Source organism: Epargyreus clarus, unplaced genomic scaffold, assembly GCF_041222505.1.
Source record: "Epargyreus clarus isolate Ecla_fem2 unplaced genomic scaffold, WU_Ecla_fem_2.2 ptg000019l, whole genome shotgun sequence".
Lineage (NCBI taxonomy): Eukaryota > Metazoa > Arthropoda > Insecta > Lepidoptera > Hesperiidae > Epargyreus > Epargyreus clarus.
This window is the reverse complement of record NW_027332227.1, coordinates 16,036,360-16,053,554: the sequence shown is the minus strand read 5'-3', so window position 1 is coordinate 16,053,554 and position 17,195 is coordinate 16,036,360. Positions and strand designations below refer to the sequence as shown.

General features: G+C 34.0%; 1 long non-coding RNA gene across 1 annotated transcript; it reads right to left on the bottom strand.

Annotated features, from left to right (window-relative positions):
* Positions 1-304: 304 nt before the first annotated feature.
* Positions 305-6,177, bottom strand: LOC140750144 (uncharacterized). The gene is made up of 3 exons (XR_012103171.1): positions 2,725-6,177; positions 851-2,631; positions 305-510 (listed from the first exon to the last, which is right to left on the bottom strand). It is a non-coding gene; the product is annotated as an uncharacterized LOC140750144 (long non-coding RNA).
* Between the last annotated feature and the right edge of the window lie 11,018 nt (positions 6,178-17,195).

Here is a 17,195-nt window from a genome sequence, read left to right as displayed (position 1 = left end):
TAGAAGAATTGAATGGCGAGACTTGGATTTTTTTACAAGCATTGTTTTTGATGGCATCTCATTCCTTTTTGTAGATATTTCTACTCTTTTCCTTTCCGGTACCTTCCACTAGTTGAATCTCAACAACAGATTTTTTAAAGGCAATTAAATTGTTTAGGTAGTCTTTGTAGTTATGTAAATAATCTTGCCATTCATCATCACTTTCATTCGAACATGACAATAAATTAAATCTAAAAAAGTTACTATTTTGACAACTGAAATTATGCCCGTTATCCTCAGGAAAAACATTCTAAAACATCTCTACTGATTGTGATTTATTTATTTATTTATTTATTGGGATTTAACGTGTCTTCGTATTAAATAATCGACATCCCTTACTTTCTTCTGAATATCCGACAAAAATCATTGGTAATCTTTCACTGACTTCGTCGGACTCCGGTTTTTGATATAAACCACAGTATTTACTGCTCTTGCTCAAATTAGTTTCAATTTATAATAGACTTCTGACTTCTGAAATGAAATGAAATATTTATTTAATAATGATAACATCAGTTTTAGACTTGTCGCATATACAATAATAGTTCTGTTAGCTGTTTCAACCACAACAATTTGTTTAGGGGTATACAGTATCGCCTTCTAATGTAGAATTCCATTTGTTGATAAGAAAATATTGAAAGCTCTATTACAAAATGTCGTCCCACCATCTGATCTCATACATTTGTTCGACTTGCTAGTTCCTTTTTCAACACTTTATATTTTTTAAATTTCTTAAAGACTCACTCTTATGTTTTAGAAAATAAACATTCATCGTGTCATTCGAGAATAATAGTCGATAAATAATAACATGTACCTTGAACCGTTGAGTGAACTAGCTTCCATGGGACTACATAAATCTGTATGTACGATCTCCAGTATATCGTTCGTTCGCGTTCAGAGGTTTGGAAATGGTTTCTTACTAGTCGTCATATCCGTCGGTAATGTTCACATTATCAAGACCAGTCATAATATTCTTTAAAATTCGCATATATTCCGGATTAATATGGGCTAGTCTTCTATGCCAATATTTATTTGACATTGTCAAATTACATATCGGTGATTTGACAAATTGTTTAAATTTATATATACCATTTACGTTGTGGCCAGTTGCGATGATAATATCCATAGAGTTACTAATAGTGCAACCGTTTTTCAAAATTAACAGTAAATCCTTTTTCAGTAAGTTTACTCACCGCTAACAAATTCATACTTAAAATTATTTATATTAAAAAGGTTTCTTATAATAATTTCCACGTATTTTCCGGGTAGGTACTAACACAAAATAAAAACTAACAGAAGTAAATCTTCATACAAAGTGGGCTGAAGTAACGCACACGTAGACACCACTTACCGACTCGTTATCTCGGGGGGACTCGAGCGCATACGTGCGCGACTGTCAGTTCATTTCTGACACGCGTTTGTAACTGTTTTGTACAAGCAATGGAGCAAAATAAAATACCCTAATTGTGCAATGGACGGTTGTTTAAATTCAACGTTAAACTGTGGATTTTCGTTTTTTTATAGCTATCAATTATCAAGCCACTAGGAGCTGATATTTTTGGTGATCATGGCAAGAATATGTTATAAAGTGGATATCTAAGCTCGATTTATATAACAGTTTCCTATTTCGAATCATTTGAAACGAACTTAACTAAATTTTTGTAATATTGCGTTGAAATGTTACGTACCTAATATTACGTAAGTTGAAAACATGATTTTTTGTTCGTATATATATTGGTTTGTCTTTAATGCCATTTGGTAGGTTTATGTCTAAAACGGATAGGGCAAAAGGAATTGTGTAATTAGGGTAATCCGTTTAGAAGTTATTAGGGATTTTCTATTGTGAACATTATAATTTTTTATGTGCTTACATATAAAAAATATTTTCATAGACATTTATTTATGCTCAATAAGGCCGAAAGGAGATGTTTCAAAATGTATGGGCTCCCGGCCACCTTTTGTAGACTATATTAAAAATTAAGAAAACTTGCAAAGAAGGGGGTTAATTTTCTTCAAATCATGTTCGTTTAATTGTTAAAAAACAATGATTTACACTTAAACTTGCAACACAACAGTGGAAAAACATCATGGCGGTAGTGATTACCGTAATAATGTCATCTGTCATTCTATTTTAACTTACTATATACATTATATACTTTTTAATATATTTTTTTACGCGAATGGGCGTAGATATATAAACATTGTATTGTGTGAATTGAGAAACAAGGCCTATATTTGATAAACATTAATTATATTTACTTTCATAAATCTTGACTTAAAACAAACATACCAAAATATGTACTTCTATACCAATTTATTTTAGTTAAAACATTTAAGTGTGTAAATAAAACAACTTTAAGTACACATTTGATCATATTTTACTTACTCTTCACTTAAATACATTATTTATTCATTTTAAATATCTTCCCTTATCAATATTTTCATCCTGTGACGAGCTCAGCCCAAACATCAAACAATGGGCATAATGTGAGCGCAACTACCTACGAGTACGGTTCGTTGCCCAGCGATGCAGTTGCAATAATAACTGATTATTTTGTCATCCCAAGAATGTCCATGTCTTGCTAATGTAATTATCTAAAAAAGAGAAATGTAAAAAGATTAGCTTCTGTAGTTTAAAATTATTTACGATTATTTCACGATTAATACAACAACTGATGTATATTTTACCTGATGATATTGAATCCTTGTCAACACAATCCACAGCGATCGCACGAAAATCACAAGAGTCCATAAAACATAAGCTGGGTAAACAAGTAAGGTAGAATCACAATAATCGTAAGCAGCACAGAGCAGAAACATATTCAGGATTAAAATGGAATCTTCTCATCAGTACCTACATATTTATTCAACGTTTACATTGGAGTCCACTATTATAATATGTATATATCCACTTTTACGCATATCAAATTGACAACTTCTTCTTTTTTAATTTGACATGTCACTTACATCTATAAAACCAGATACTATTTAAAAGGTGGTTTTGTTATTATTATTATAAATAATTAATTAAGTTCAGAAATAATGAGGGGATACCCAAAACAAAAGCCAGGTTGTAAAGTACTAAGGTAACAATAACTTTACGACAAAAACAGCGAAATACAGAATTACCGACATCCAAAGAGTATAGTAACCTATGTGTGGGGTACACATAGGTTCCCGACATCGACAGTTTTGAAAACTTGACATTGACAGTATTCCGCCATATTTAATATTTCAATGAGGATTGCTTATTTTAAATATTTTTAAACACGAATACTTTAGGTTATCAAAATATATGTGTATTTTTCTTCAATTATGCAAATTATTCGTGTTTTTTAGTTATAATGTACATAAGATGGCCGAAAATGAAACATCTCCTTTGCCTAAACACTTGTTTCCTTGGAAACAAACTTATTATTATTTTATAATGCGGTGACAGTTGCTAAACCTCACGACAGTTATTGTATATTGTGTATGTTACCGTTAGATTGTAGAATACGTTAGCATACACATTAACTAGACTTAAGATTAGCTAGAAAATATGCAGATTAACTATGTAGTTAAAATTCGAAACATCTTTTCAGACTTGTTCTTAGGGCTAAAACACATGCCTTTTTACGACACGACGACGTATCGTGACACATAGCGACATCGTGCCGCAAAGCGATATTGTTTCGTGAAAATATACAATGTTTGTCGTAAATTCATGACACGACGACGCATCATGGCATGCACGGGTCGACGTCAAGGGGTGAAAATTGATACAATCTCGTTTTGTACTTTAGGTAATGGACAAGCTAATCTGCGTTTTAACTGATTTAGGCACATTAGCCGTAACATCTAGTTTTTTTCTCATGACATTTGTCAGAAATTCGGAATGTTTTTGATATTATATAACTTTTTAGGGTTCCATACCTAAAGTTTAAAACGGAACCCTATTTCTAAGCTGTCCGTTCGTTTGTCTGACATAGAGCTCTATTTCTGGAACCTTAATACATAGAAATTTATTTTTTTTACGGAATATGTATAATGGTGGCCGCTTTAACAATATGTACTAAAAGTAAAAAGAAAAACTTTCAAATAAAGGAGAGTTGCCATACAAGGACCTTCTTTTTCTTTATAAGGAGGAAATCTTGAAAAGGTACTCGACGACGTGGGAGTGACGCCGGGTTATGTGGGACTTTAGCCGCACTAAAATCCTCCGGTGGCCGTCCTCAACGTTTGTTGGAGAACTCCGGGATCTCCGACTGAACGTAACAGAAGTCCTTTAAGCGCGATGCCTCGATCGAGCTCTGCCCTGGGAGAACAGTTTTCGCTCCTCCTAAACTATCCGGTGTTCACGACGGTATGCGACTACACATACCGCCGTCCTTCCCGGGGACACTTATTGGACGGTTCGAGCTCCCTGTTGCCACTCCCAACTTCGGAAGCCCCCTTGTAGTCGCTTCTTACGACAGGCACGGGATATCGTAACCCTTTTTTAGTCCAGGAACTACAGAGACAAACATATAAGGACCTGCTATTTTTTAGCGTTTTTCATTTGAAATGTTCACAATGCATTATATGGCTGCTATAACATCAATTAGTAAAAATAAAAATAAAATAAACAAATATTTTTGTGGTACGGAACCCTCAGTGTACGTACGAGTTCGATTCGCACTTCACCCATTATTTGAATTGAATTTAAATTGAAGTTGGAATTGAAAACGTCTTTTATCTCGAGAATAAAAACAATTGACGTCGCCTATAATAGTAGGGGAGCCCAAGACGGGATTTCGAGAGTGACTCGAACGCGGCAGATTAAGATATGGGAGATACCTTACATCCTATAGAGTATCTTAAACTATCCATTTGGGGGGTTCAACCAGGGAAGTCCATCAGACTATTAATAAAAAATCGTATTATCTATAGTAGCTTAATTACATGCTGAAAACAATAAATTTATAATCTGATGGTTTGAGGGCGGCGTTAGGGAGTAATAAGGTTGCAAAAAATCTATACCTGGACATACTCGAGTGCGGTATTTTTTTTAATACAAAGGAAATAATGCTAGAAAATATGCACTATCTGATAGCGCCATTTATTAGCATGGATCCCTGGAAAGTAATGGTGTACAACAAACTAAAGGAAAAGGCAAATTTTATGGAAAATACATTATTCTTTATATATTCTCATTCTGTTTTTTTTTTCAAATCGTCAATATAAAAAACCCCTCCACTAAATCGTCAGCTGCAACATAAAACATCAGCTGGAATTTCCTGTATAATAATCTTACGCCCTCGAGTGTGTCAAGATAACGTTTTTTTTTGCATTTTCGAAGAGTCACTGACAGTCTTTCGAATCGAATCGTCAGTCTTTCGAATGGGGGACTCATCTGGGGTAACTTCATATCCCCTTTGAAAATCTAATGTGCTGGTTACTTTTTTTCCATTTTTACCTCTCGTATGGCTGTCCCCCTATGCAAACCAGCAGATAAACATATTTCCGGCATCAGAGATATATACTCTATCACTAACCTTCCGCGCCTTGAGTATGTCTGACTCTGCTTTTTACATTTTTCGAATCATCTAGAAGCTATTTCCACGGTGAATCGAAAAATATCACACAACCTTCTCTTCACTCTAACGTGTAATCTACACAATCGTATACGTCCTATTGACGCTCGAGTTTCTACCCATTTAACATCATGGGCTCCCCTACTACTCGTACATTTCGCGGACAGAAACACAGATTCATTAACTGCAAATGTAACTTTGTAATCCTATATAACTTATATAGGATACAAAGTTATTTAATGTAGTTGGTGTATCTAGATAACTGGACAGAAATTGCAAAATATTTTAGTTTTTCCATGAGTTATATACTAAACACTAATTGTACCCTCAATTTCAACGTTCTATGTCTGCTGGAAGTGCCTTAAACTTTTGATGATCGGTCAGTCAGTCAGTGAGTGAGTGACAAAATTACGAACTTTAACTACTTGTAATTCTTAAACTACTGGTTCAAATTGCATGAAATTTGAAATGTACCGTGTCTATACAATGCTTGCTTGGCTCCTGAAAATTCAGGCTTCTAGCTTCATATGCAACGAAGTTACAGGGGGTCAAAAATGGGCCGAATTGCTTCGGGAAAAGTATGGTACGGCCGTGCCGCTTCTTTTGGCTCGACTTGGCGGAGGCACTGCCGTGCCTCCAGATTACATTACTCCCCTTTTCAAATAAATATTTATATGCTTTTCCTTTTTATACTACTTAGTACCTTGAGATTGATTGTCAATGTCTGAAGTCATAGCCTACGATCCCAGCTACATGTGGATTAGGAAAGTTCACACTTGCTTTAAAATATTTTTTTGGAAAATTCTAAGATTTAGCCGCTTTCAGCGTAAAATATCAAGATTATTTTCATTGTTAGTCTGTAGTCTACATACATATAAATGTTAATCGTAAGAAGTTTTAAAGTATTCGAATATTACACGACTTTTCACACTTTTGCAACAAACGCAATAACATTAAAATCGACCGTTCCGAGTAAACAAATCCTCTTTACACACTCACGGATATCCCGACGGACGTCGTTTATTTTAAACACCCGCTTAGTTTGTCTTTAGTTAGGTGCGAATTGAACTCTGTGTTTAATGAGAACATCCACTCAGTTGTGAAAATTACACTATTCATTTACATCAAATAACATACATTGCTTGTTTACAAACACAACGTCGTTTCGACAACAGTTTAAGAGCAGCAATGTAAAATGAATAAATATCTAAAGTCATGGTTTGTATCAGGTATTAGGAAAAGTGGTACAGCTTAAGGTATCCCTCCCGGAACCCCTAAAAGGGTCGGAAAGGACATTTAGCTTTACGAGAAACCTAAGGAAGATTTTAAAACGGGTTGCCAATGGATTTGTTTTGTTTATTTACAGAGGAAAGCCTTTCATCAGTAAGGGTGAAGGAGATAGTAATAAGTAAATATTTTGTTTATAAAAGATCTTTAGATTAAATGTTAATCTATTTTAATGATTCTTTAATGTTATTTTAATCTTCTAAAGTGATATTAAGAAACAGTAAAAAAATATTTTTGTACACTTTGTTTTCCTGGTTAATTCAGAAAATGCGTTATGGGATTTTCTACATTAGGTACTTACATTTCTTTTGATTCTGATAAATTGAAGGTTGCAGTTAATGTGCAATTCATTCTGACTTACAAACTTTTTGACGACTTACAGATCAAATTCAATTTCAAGAATAATATAAAATAATATTTCTTATCAAGTGGTGGAACACGCCCTTTACATTGCGTAGCTCGTAGGGACGTACGCGATATATTTTCACATTTCATCTAGATTATTTATTTAAAGCGAAGGTTCCTTAATACCGTATGCATGGATATCGAATTAACCGAACGGTCAGGCTGCGGCGGCTAGCGATAATGAGATTTCAAATTGGGGTCTTGATACCGAATTTATAGGCTTGCTTCGTCCTTGATTGTTTAAAGGCTGTGCCTAAAATTTGTCCCTTACATTCGAAAAAAGGACACAGTTATTTAAAAAGTAAAAAAAAACAAGCAAATGTAGAAATTAGTTAGTACATAATATTAATTATACATTGAATAACAGTATTATATTGTAGTAAGACATTTGAGAAATGGGAAAAAACTATGGTTGTAGCCAAACTTTTTAAAATGTCCAAGAGAGTTACCTATTGTTACATCTAATAGACTTCGGTGTTAGACAGAACCTCTGTTTCATGTACACTTGGTGACAGATATTCATAGACGGCAGTGACAACTTAGCATTAAGGTGGACTATATAATAATTTATTACTTCCATGTCATAAAAATACTCGTCTAGAAAACGCGAAAGGAAGCATTAAACTGAAGTTTAATCGTTGAAAAAGATACACAATGTATTATTTATTCATTACCATTACCAGTAACTGGAAGGTTTTTATCCTTTCTTCGCTCTCTAGAACCTTTGTATTTTTTTCTCACTTTTGTGTACACTTAACATTATCTTTTATCTATAAAGATCGTATTTAACAATTATGGAAACATAATATACACCTTCTGCTGGAAAATGATAACCTAGTACATATATTTCATTGGCTACTCTACTTACTGTGGTTCAATATGCGTTGTGTTTTCGCCTATTTAAATTTTATTGTAATAATTTCCTACAATAGCCACCTTTACGAACAGACCGTAAAAATATACTTGTAATAATGCTGTCTATAATATCTATTTTAAACGAATATAATAGTATCTATACTACTAATATCACCAGTATCCACCACTACGTAATATTCACACAATATAACCGATAATTCAAGTCTCAATTCAAAAGCGATTAATCGCTATAAGATAAACAGCCAGCCCTTCAATACACGAACTCACGAACAAAATAACGGTTTCCAAAACAGAATTATCCAGAACAAGGGTGATTTGGCATCACATTAACCTCAGACGTGACTCGCCTCCTATATCTATTTAATAGGTTCTAAGAGATAACAAGTTTGGAACTGGCGACGTGTGCCCGATCTCGATCTGATGTACTTGTTTGTAAAGGATAGGCTTAGGACTGTTTACCTGTAAACTAAGCTCAATGGTATGTATCGATCATCGGAACTGAAGGACTGAGTTCAAATTGAATTACTTTGGCGTAGTTTCTTCAGAATTCGGGCTATTCGGTTTTGTAAAGCGATTTTAATAAAAATGATAAAAGTCAACACATTTTGTCGAATAATTTTCAACTCACTATGAATTACCTATCATTTTAAAAGCAAAAGAAAAAATGTAAGGAATTTTTAACTACTGCGTACTACGTTCGTTTTTAATATTCTGTAGGACTACCATGAGTTTACAAAAGTATTACTCGCTAGCGACTGCGTAAAATAAATGTATGAAAAATTGTACAGCGCCTCTGGTGGTTACACGTAGAACTAAAATCCGTAGTGACGTAACTCGATACGTAAAAAACCTATTGAAATCAAATCGCTAGCGAATGTCATTATGATCTATTGCCATACAAATTCGGTCCCATGAGTCATTAATTTGACAGACGTTGTCAAGAAATACCGTAACGATAGTAGTTATGTTATTCACTAGCAAAATGACAATAGTTTTCTATTTACCATTTCTATAGTGGCGTTTCTATGCCAACTCATGGTAATGCTACTGCTCGAAAGTAGTTGACATTGACACATATTTGCTTTTTATTACACCATAGTAGTAGAAGAGCATGCAATCCACATTATGGTAAGCCGCCTATGGACAGTTATAATCAACTCTATAGAGAGCGGAGGTATACTTGAAGCCTTTACACATTTTACATAAAGATTACAAATGATTTACTACCCCTGATTATATAGAATACTTATCTTGCCTGATTACAGTTGTTCATAGGCGGCAGTAACCACTTACCATTCGTTGCATGCTCGTTTATTATTGCAATATCATTAAATTTAAAACAGTTTAAATAATTTGATAGAAAATATAATCATATAAATTAGCATCGCATCACTAGAATTAACTGCAACACAACGCTACTAAGTTTCCGCATAGAATAGGAAACGTAAACTCATCTGGAACTCATTAGGTGCACACCGTGTACCGTGTATCGTTAATAATAGTTAGTACACGTTTAATGCATGTTAAAATATATGCTAATTAGATTTAACTTCTTATATTAAATATCGGAGTCGAGGAATTTATATTATCTTGGAAAAGTATAGTTAAAAATATAGGTGCATCCCTGAGCTGCCATACCTCGAACAAAAAGCTGACTTTAATACTGTAGAAATAATTTTATATTATTTCAGGGAACCAAAAGGGAAATAAATCGTTTACATCCCAAAAATTAATGTCTAAAACAGCCTCCATCTAATTTAAATACTGTTACGATTATAAGTTATTGTTGTCCCATAGAGGTTCGGTAGTAGATCTTTAATGTTTGAAAAATACCTATATTTGAATTTAAGAGACAATACTTTTAATATAGTTTTTTGATTAACTAGATAGGTAGATAAGATACCAATATTCAAAGATAAATAAAATTGCTGATCATTGTTATAAAGATAAATAACGAACGAATTTGCTTCAATAAATTACACTCAAGGGATGTTTTATTGAAACATCATGTGAACCGTAAAAAATCCAACAATGCGACAAACCTGTAAAATTTGACTAAACATTTGAATCTAGGCACAACTTTGGTCCATATTACGTTCACAAACCACTCCATTTCGCTTGTCCATTAACCGAATATAAATCACCCCTGAGTACACAATATTCCAATAAACTATTACGTTCATAAAAGGATGCAATTTATGCACGACCGTAGCATTTATCAAGGGGATTTGGTTGGACACACAAACAGAAAATATGACAGATATCAGTGTAGTTCAGTGGTATGCAAATGAAAATACCACATTAATTTTGCTTTATGATAACTCTTTTATGTAATGCAAGTATATACGAGATACAATGGACCCGATGTTATATTAACCAATGTATTATATAGCCTATTGTATTGATAAGGATTTCCACAGATTATGGACTAAAAAGGGTCTTGTTTGCTATGGTAAGGTAGACGAGCTTTATCTTGTGAGATGTAACATAAGCTTGTGTTCTTCATTGTTCTTAAGTCGCTCTAGCACGAATACCAAAATTTTGCTTTTATTCTTGTGTCCGATTGTATATATTTATGTCTGGCGATATTATATAAGATCATAAGCGACACTGTACTGTAGGTATACTTATCTGAGAACATTCATAATAGATTTTTTTTCTATCATAGGCAGAAATTAGAATATTCTGATCATTGCTTTATGACAAAATAAATAAATTAATTAAACTGTAATATTATAAGTAAGTTGTATCATGTATCAAGGTGTACGAACAAGAGGTGTCCTATTTAGTTAGTAGCCTAGCCTCTGGCGAGTCACCCAAGGAAGTTCAACAGTTTGTAAGTTGAACTACAAACTAGACAACTCGCCTACTATCCCACTTTATGACCAATTAGCATACTCAATACTAAAGACACGAAACTTCCTTGCAACTTGGTTTCCCTGGCGTCCTCGCCGCTTGTAAAATTAGAGTTTCAACTTTTAAATTCAAGTTATGCTTTCAAAAGGTTCTTTGTACTTTTTCAAATTCAAATTCAAATTTCAGGGCATCTATGGTCCACCTCAGATCTCCTCAATCCTCAATTACAGCCAGTAATCGCGTATCATCAGAGGGGCTGGATATTTGCTATTTCTATTTCATAAAACAAACTTGCCAAATATCCCAACTTTGTAAAAGAAATATTCAATGCCAGTTTCTAATAAAATATGTACATAATACCTTCAGCCAAAAACCGGAAAAATGTTCAACATAACCTATTTTTCGATACTAAAGTCCCCACAATGTACACTCCAGTCTCTACATTATGTAGAGATCCGAACATGTCACAAAGAGCGTCCCGCGGGACTTCCGGCCGTTTTTGTCGGCTCCTCCTGAAATATGCCCGTCCGGCTCAGCCTAAGCTAATCTCCAAATGTACTGTCTGAAAGGGGTTGCTTTAGGCGGTTTCGCTTAGAAATCTAGAAGCTTCATAAAATATTTTCTCTCTCATGTATGTTGGTGAGGTATAAGTTTAAGTTTATTTAAAACCATGTATAATTAATTGCCTTAGATGTCTCTAGTTATGTTTTTTTTATATAATTATGTTTAAAATAATAATTAATACATACTATATGTCATATATATATATATGAATACGCGCACGTCATATTGTATGTGTGTATGAGATGTGTATGGAAGCAACACAATTTGTAGTTATAATAGTCTATGTTTAATAAAATATTTGTACTATCTTAATAATATGTCTGTAATAATTAGACAATTTTAACTTTACAGTAAACTATGTATAAATTAATATTTAGCTTACAAACAAGTGAAACAGATTTAAATTAAAAAATAAGTAATTTATCAAAATCTAGCATCCCACGTACTTAATTAGTTATTCAACATGTCGTTAGTACAATTAAATAATAACCGGACTCGCCATAAAACCTAAGTCAATGGGAGGCGAAAATTCCGCCTCTGAATAGATTGCTTGCCTAATAAATGGTGTTCATTAATCATGCTCTATTACACACCGGCAAGTGACCTTTTACAATACACGATTTATTGTAAAGATATCGTAAATTTAGATACGGATAAAATGAGTTAAAATTATATTCTGCATCGTAAATAAAACCTGGACGGGAAAACGGCTACTAAAAATACAGCTCTCTCAAGGAAACGTGTCAATGAGTCCTTAGGGAAACGGGCATAAAATGAAATTAAAGTCTGGGTACCAGCACAGGGCATTTATAATCCGTTGCTATATTAATATATCGTATGCTTCGTTATATTTGTTAAAGTATTGCTTTTCAGAGTTATATAACATAAAATACTTTATATTTATTTATCTTGACTTAAAAAATAAAGTAAAAAGTTTTCGGCATATATGCACTTTTATTTAACACGATAGACACATTAGACGCTCTTACACATTAGATCTACCGATCATAGGATTCGATATGTGGTTACTCAGTCGTGTCGTGAGGAATGAACGTCATTTCTCACCGTGGTTTATTTATTTGACAACGTTGCGTAGGCTTGCCTTTGACGTAAATGCTTATGTGAAGGAAGAATTACGCCAAATCTTAATATATTACGAGTTTGCTCAAGTGTAAAATGTTTACTTGAAGACAATTCGTTTTACTTGGATTTGATTTATTTCTTCTTATTTCGAAAATCTTAAATCTTTTCACATTCATTGCTCCACACAAAAGTTCTTTCTTGCGAACCATGGTCACATAAAGATAGGGGGTATACAAACATCCAGACCCAAAATAAAAAAATGGTTCAGTCATTTTTGAGCTAGGATTTAACTTGGACCTGTCCCTGTAGTTCCGGGACTAGAATAGTTCTACGGTATCCCCTGCCTGTCGTAAGAGGTCACTAAAAGGGGGCTTCCGGGGTTGCGGGTAGCAAGAGTGGGAACTCGATCCCGAAGCTACCCCGGGTAGGACGGCAGTATCGCGGGGTGGGCGGGGCGGCGTGGTTGCATACCGTCGTAATTACCAGATGTGTAGGAGGAGCGAACGCTCCCCCAGGGCAAAGGCCAATCGGTGCATAGCGCTTGGAGGACTCCGGTTGTTATCCGTTTATTTCTCCAACAAGCGCTGAGGACAGCCACCGGGGTGGTTTTTGTGCGGTAAAAATCCCACATAACTCGGCGTCGCTCCCACACCTTACCTTTGAAGGTTTCCCTCCCGAAAAGAAAAAGAAAGGATTAAGCTTGGATCAGGAACTGAATCTAAGTATATAATTTCGGAGATCGAACTCAAAACTCTTTGCGAGTCAGGCCAGTATGGAGGTTACGTCTATCAAAGTTTTAATGAACGGGGTAATGATGATGGCCATAGTTACTAGATGTGTGTACACGGTAACCATGTAGAATCCTAGTGTGTTGTGTATTCACATATTTATAAAGCGAATTTTTTTTTATTTCGGTATGTCTCGGATATTTTCAAACCATATAAAGTCTCTAACTAAAACTATGAGTACCGACGTCGACGACTTATTACACTCTGAAGCACGGAAGCATTCTGCAGCCCCTGACTGGACCGAACTTTTATAAAATTTGAATATCGTTTACTATCTGCGCAAACCGTCAAACTATGCGCACGTCTATTTTACTAACATATTGTTAGTAAAATTTTAAGATATATGATTAATAATTAATTTTGAAGTCTAAAACACACTCGTCTAGGAGCAGTAATTAATAAATTCGTAGTAAACGTAAAGTATAATTAAAATGTGCTAATTAATATTTACCTCGTTAGCACATTTCACACTTTATACGAAATATTGACTCATTAAAATTATATTAAAATCGAAACTTGAATATTAAAATAATTTGACGATCCGCGTGGCGGAGCGGACACCATATTGGTCTGACGCGCAGAGGGTCCCGGGTTAGGTTCCCCGCCAGACATATTTCTAAATGTTTAACTTAAGTTTCTATTTCTGGGTCTGGGTGTTTGTGTATTTTTCTCTGTGTGTCCATAGCACCCACGATATAGGGAATTCTAGTGTGGGGCAGTGAGTGTAGAAAGCAATTTTTAATGCCTAATTAAAAAGGCGAACCTTTATCAGAGTTTAATAATAGTATAGATTATTAAAGCATTCATCTGAAGGTGGATGGCTTATTCAAACAGTAAAGAGCCAGGACTAGAAAGAAACTTTTTTAATTTCACCGCCACTGATGGTAAAGGTGAACGCATACTACACACACTTCAAATACGTTATAGGAAGTGAACTTATTATTAAACGGTTTTATTTAGATTGTCCTGTTTGTTAAGTTAAGTCATTGAAGTTTGACCTCCTTCCTGTTGACATATTGATCTGATATTTGGTACACACTTTAAGTTTTGATGGCGAGAATCCAAGATGGCGGAAGAACGGCGGAAGAAGAAGGGCGAATGACGGAGGAAGAAAATCTACGGTGTTAATCAATCGTTGGGTATAATATTTACATATTTAGTCAGGTTACGCTACACCCAACGATTTTATTATTTTTATCTTTTAGCTTTTAGTAAATTATTATCTACTGCTTATCTCTAAAATCTCTATCTTCTTTTCAATAAAACATAAAACAGTTTTACATACAATAGCAGTATAAGAATTACATAATCATTAATATTTTTAGATTAACATCTTACAGTAATTAATGTGTTCAATGTATATCGAGATAGGTAAACAGATAAATTAAATTAAACGAAAGTAGGTTTTTTTAGGCTAAGGAATCCACAGTTAATATTTACATGACATGAACAAATCTGAACTACTATACTATACATTAATCTTTTTCATAAAAACATTAAATTTTAGTGTGCGTTTCGCCTAAACGCGAGGGGGCTTAAACTCTTCGCATTTTTCCTATTCGGGTTGCCTTTACCGTGAAATTACGGCCGAAAAAAATTATTGTAATTCCGATCGACGTTAATGGACGTAAAATTTAATATAGCCTTCGCTGTACGAAATATTTTCTGCGTTGGAAATGAAATACATTTTTTTTTATGTTCGTTATGAAAGTAAAAGATTTCCAATTATTTAGCTGGTGGTCTGCACTGCAACGTTTTTGACCCATTTTAAATGAGGGTAATATTATTTTTGTTAATTAACAAGATTCCAAGAATCACATATCTATGAAGGTTGGTAGTGGATGTTCTGACTATTGTTATCTGTTGTGGTTTGTGAATCTGTTAATAACCGAACTTCGCGGAACTTGAATTCCAGTCGAATAAAGACCTACATTTATCAGAACAAAGATAATTAAGACATTCTTATGAAACTCGTATTAAAATAAGTTAATAAAATTAAATATTTGCTTAATAATAAAAATAAGCCACTATTTAACTATAAAATAAATAAATGACATAAGTTATGAAGGTGGTAGAACCCTTTGTCGTTCGACTCCGGCGGCACCACCGTCTCACCTATTTCTACCTAATGACAACAGTGTTAAGCGCTGCTGTGTTCTGGTTTGAAGGGAGACATGGTACATGAGACATGGTGTGTCGTGGTAAGGGAGACATACTTTTCCGAGGCGTTCCAGCTTAGTCCTCAGGAGTAGCGGCGGCAGTAGCCACTTACCATCAGGTGGACTGTATGCTCGTCTGCTGCTCCTATATTATAAAAAAAATACTATTTATTTCTAAAATTTGGAAAAAGTTTTTTTACATGTCTTATGAATGTAACTGTCTGGTAGACGAATATTAGTCACTCCAGAGGAAATCGTAGACGAAGATTTGTCGCAGCGATAATCTAAAACATAAATACAATAATTTATTTTTAAACTTATTCCTACGCTACTCTTTTGTTCAACAATTCGTATATAACTCAGAAAGGTTCCATCCATTAGCATGAACTATTATTCATATTCCACTTTATAAAATTAAATACTACAAAACGCAGCAGACGACAGCGTGCATACGTAACTGGTTTACCTCAGAATTGTACGCGTGTACTTCATAGAAATTACAATGAAATGCCTCTCAGTGCTCGTAGCCTCCGTATGGAGTTAAAAACAAAAGCTACGCCGCACGTTTATACACTCGGGGAAAGGGCGTGGCCCCACTAAAAGCAGACTAAAACAGCTTGCTTATGACATTTGCAGTAATAATTGCAGTTACCGATAACTATGTTTTTATGTAATGGATGCAACAAAAACTACACTGTGCGCCCAATTTTACTTTTACGTGAAGTGGTATATAATTATTTATTCTGGGAAATATAGCTTTTATCGGTCACCGGAATATAAATACCAATAATATAAATAAGGTCCTGTTTTCTTTCTAAAAAAATCCCGTAATTATCAATAACCATATAAATCCAATAATTATCATAATTAACCGATACAGAAACAAAAAAAATATTATTTTGGTGCCATGTAACTAAACATAGAAAATGTTAGTTATTTTGAAATTACAGAGGAGGTATTTTTATTTATTTCATCACAAAATATTTGGGGATTTGGGGAGCGTTATTTTCCGCAAACATGTGATTATTCACACCTGCTACTGATAATAGAATTACGGCATCTAATACGTCATTCTTGATTGATTACATTATCTTGTGGGAGATATATTTTCCTCGTGACCTACATCTACATAAGAATCTTATTTTGGCTAATATTGGATAGAAATAAGGAATAGCAAATAATATTCACCAAACTCTTTGAAATAGTTACCGATCTTTTTTAATCGTTTAAACTATTATATTTATTATCGATAATGGTTTCATACAGATCATACATCTCATATTATACATCTCTTGATCTATAAAAAATGTTGTTTACGCAAATATAGCCCATATTGTTAGAGATAATTATAATATTAGATAACAATCATAACTTCGCTAAGTAATCGTCGTTATTAAATATTTCCGAAAATTTTGACCAAACACTATCATTCCTGCATTAACATTCGTCACCTTCACCACATTCCCAGTAGCCATCCTCAGCGCAACATGAAAGACTAGAACAAAAAAAATATAGTTCCAAAAACTAAAAAACACGCTTTTATGATAAAATCAACTAAAAGGTAGGAAATAATTTTCAATCTAGGA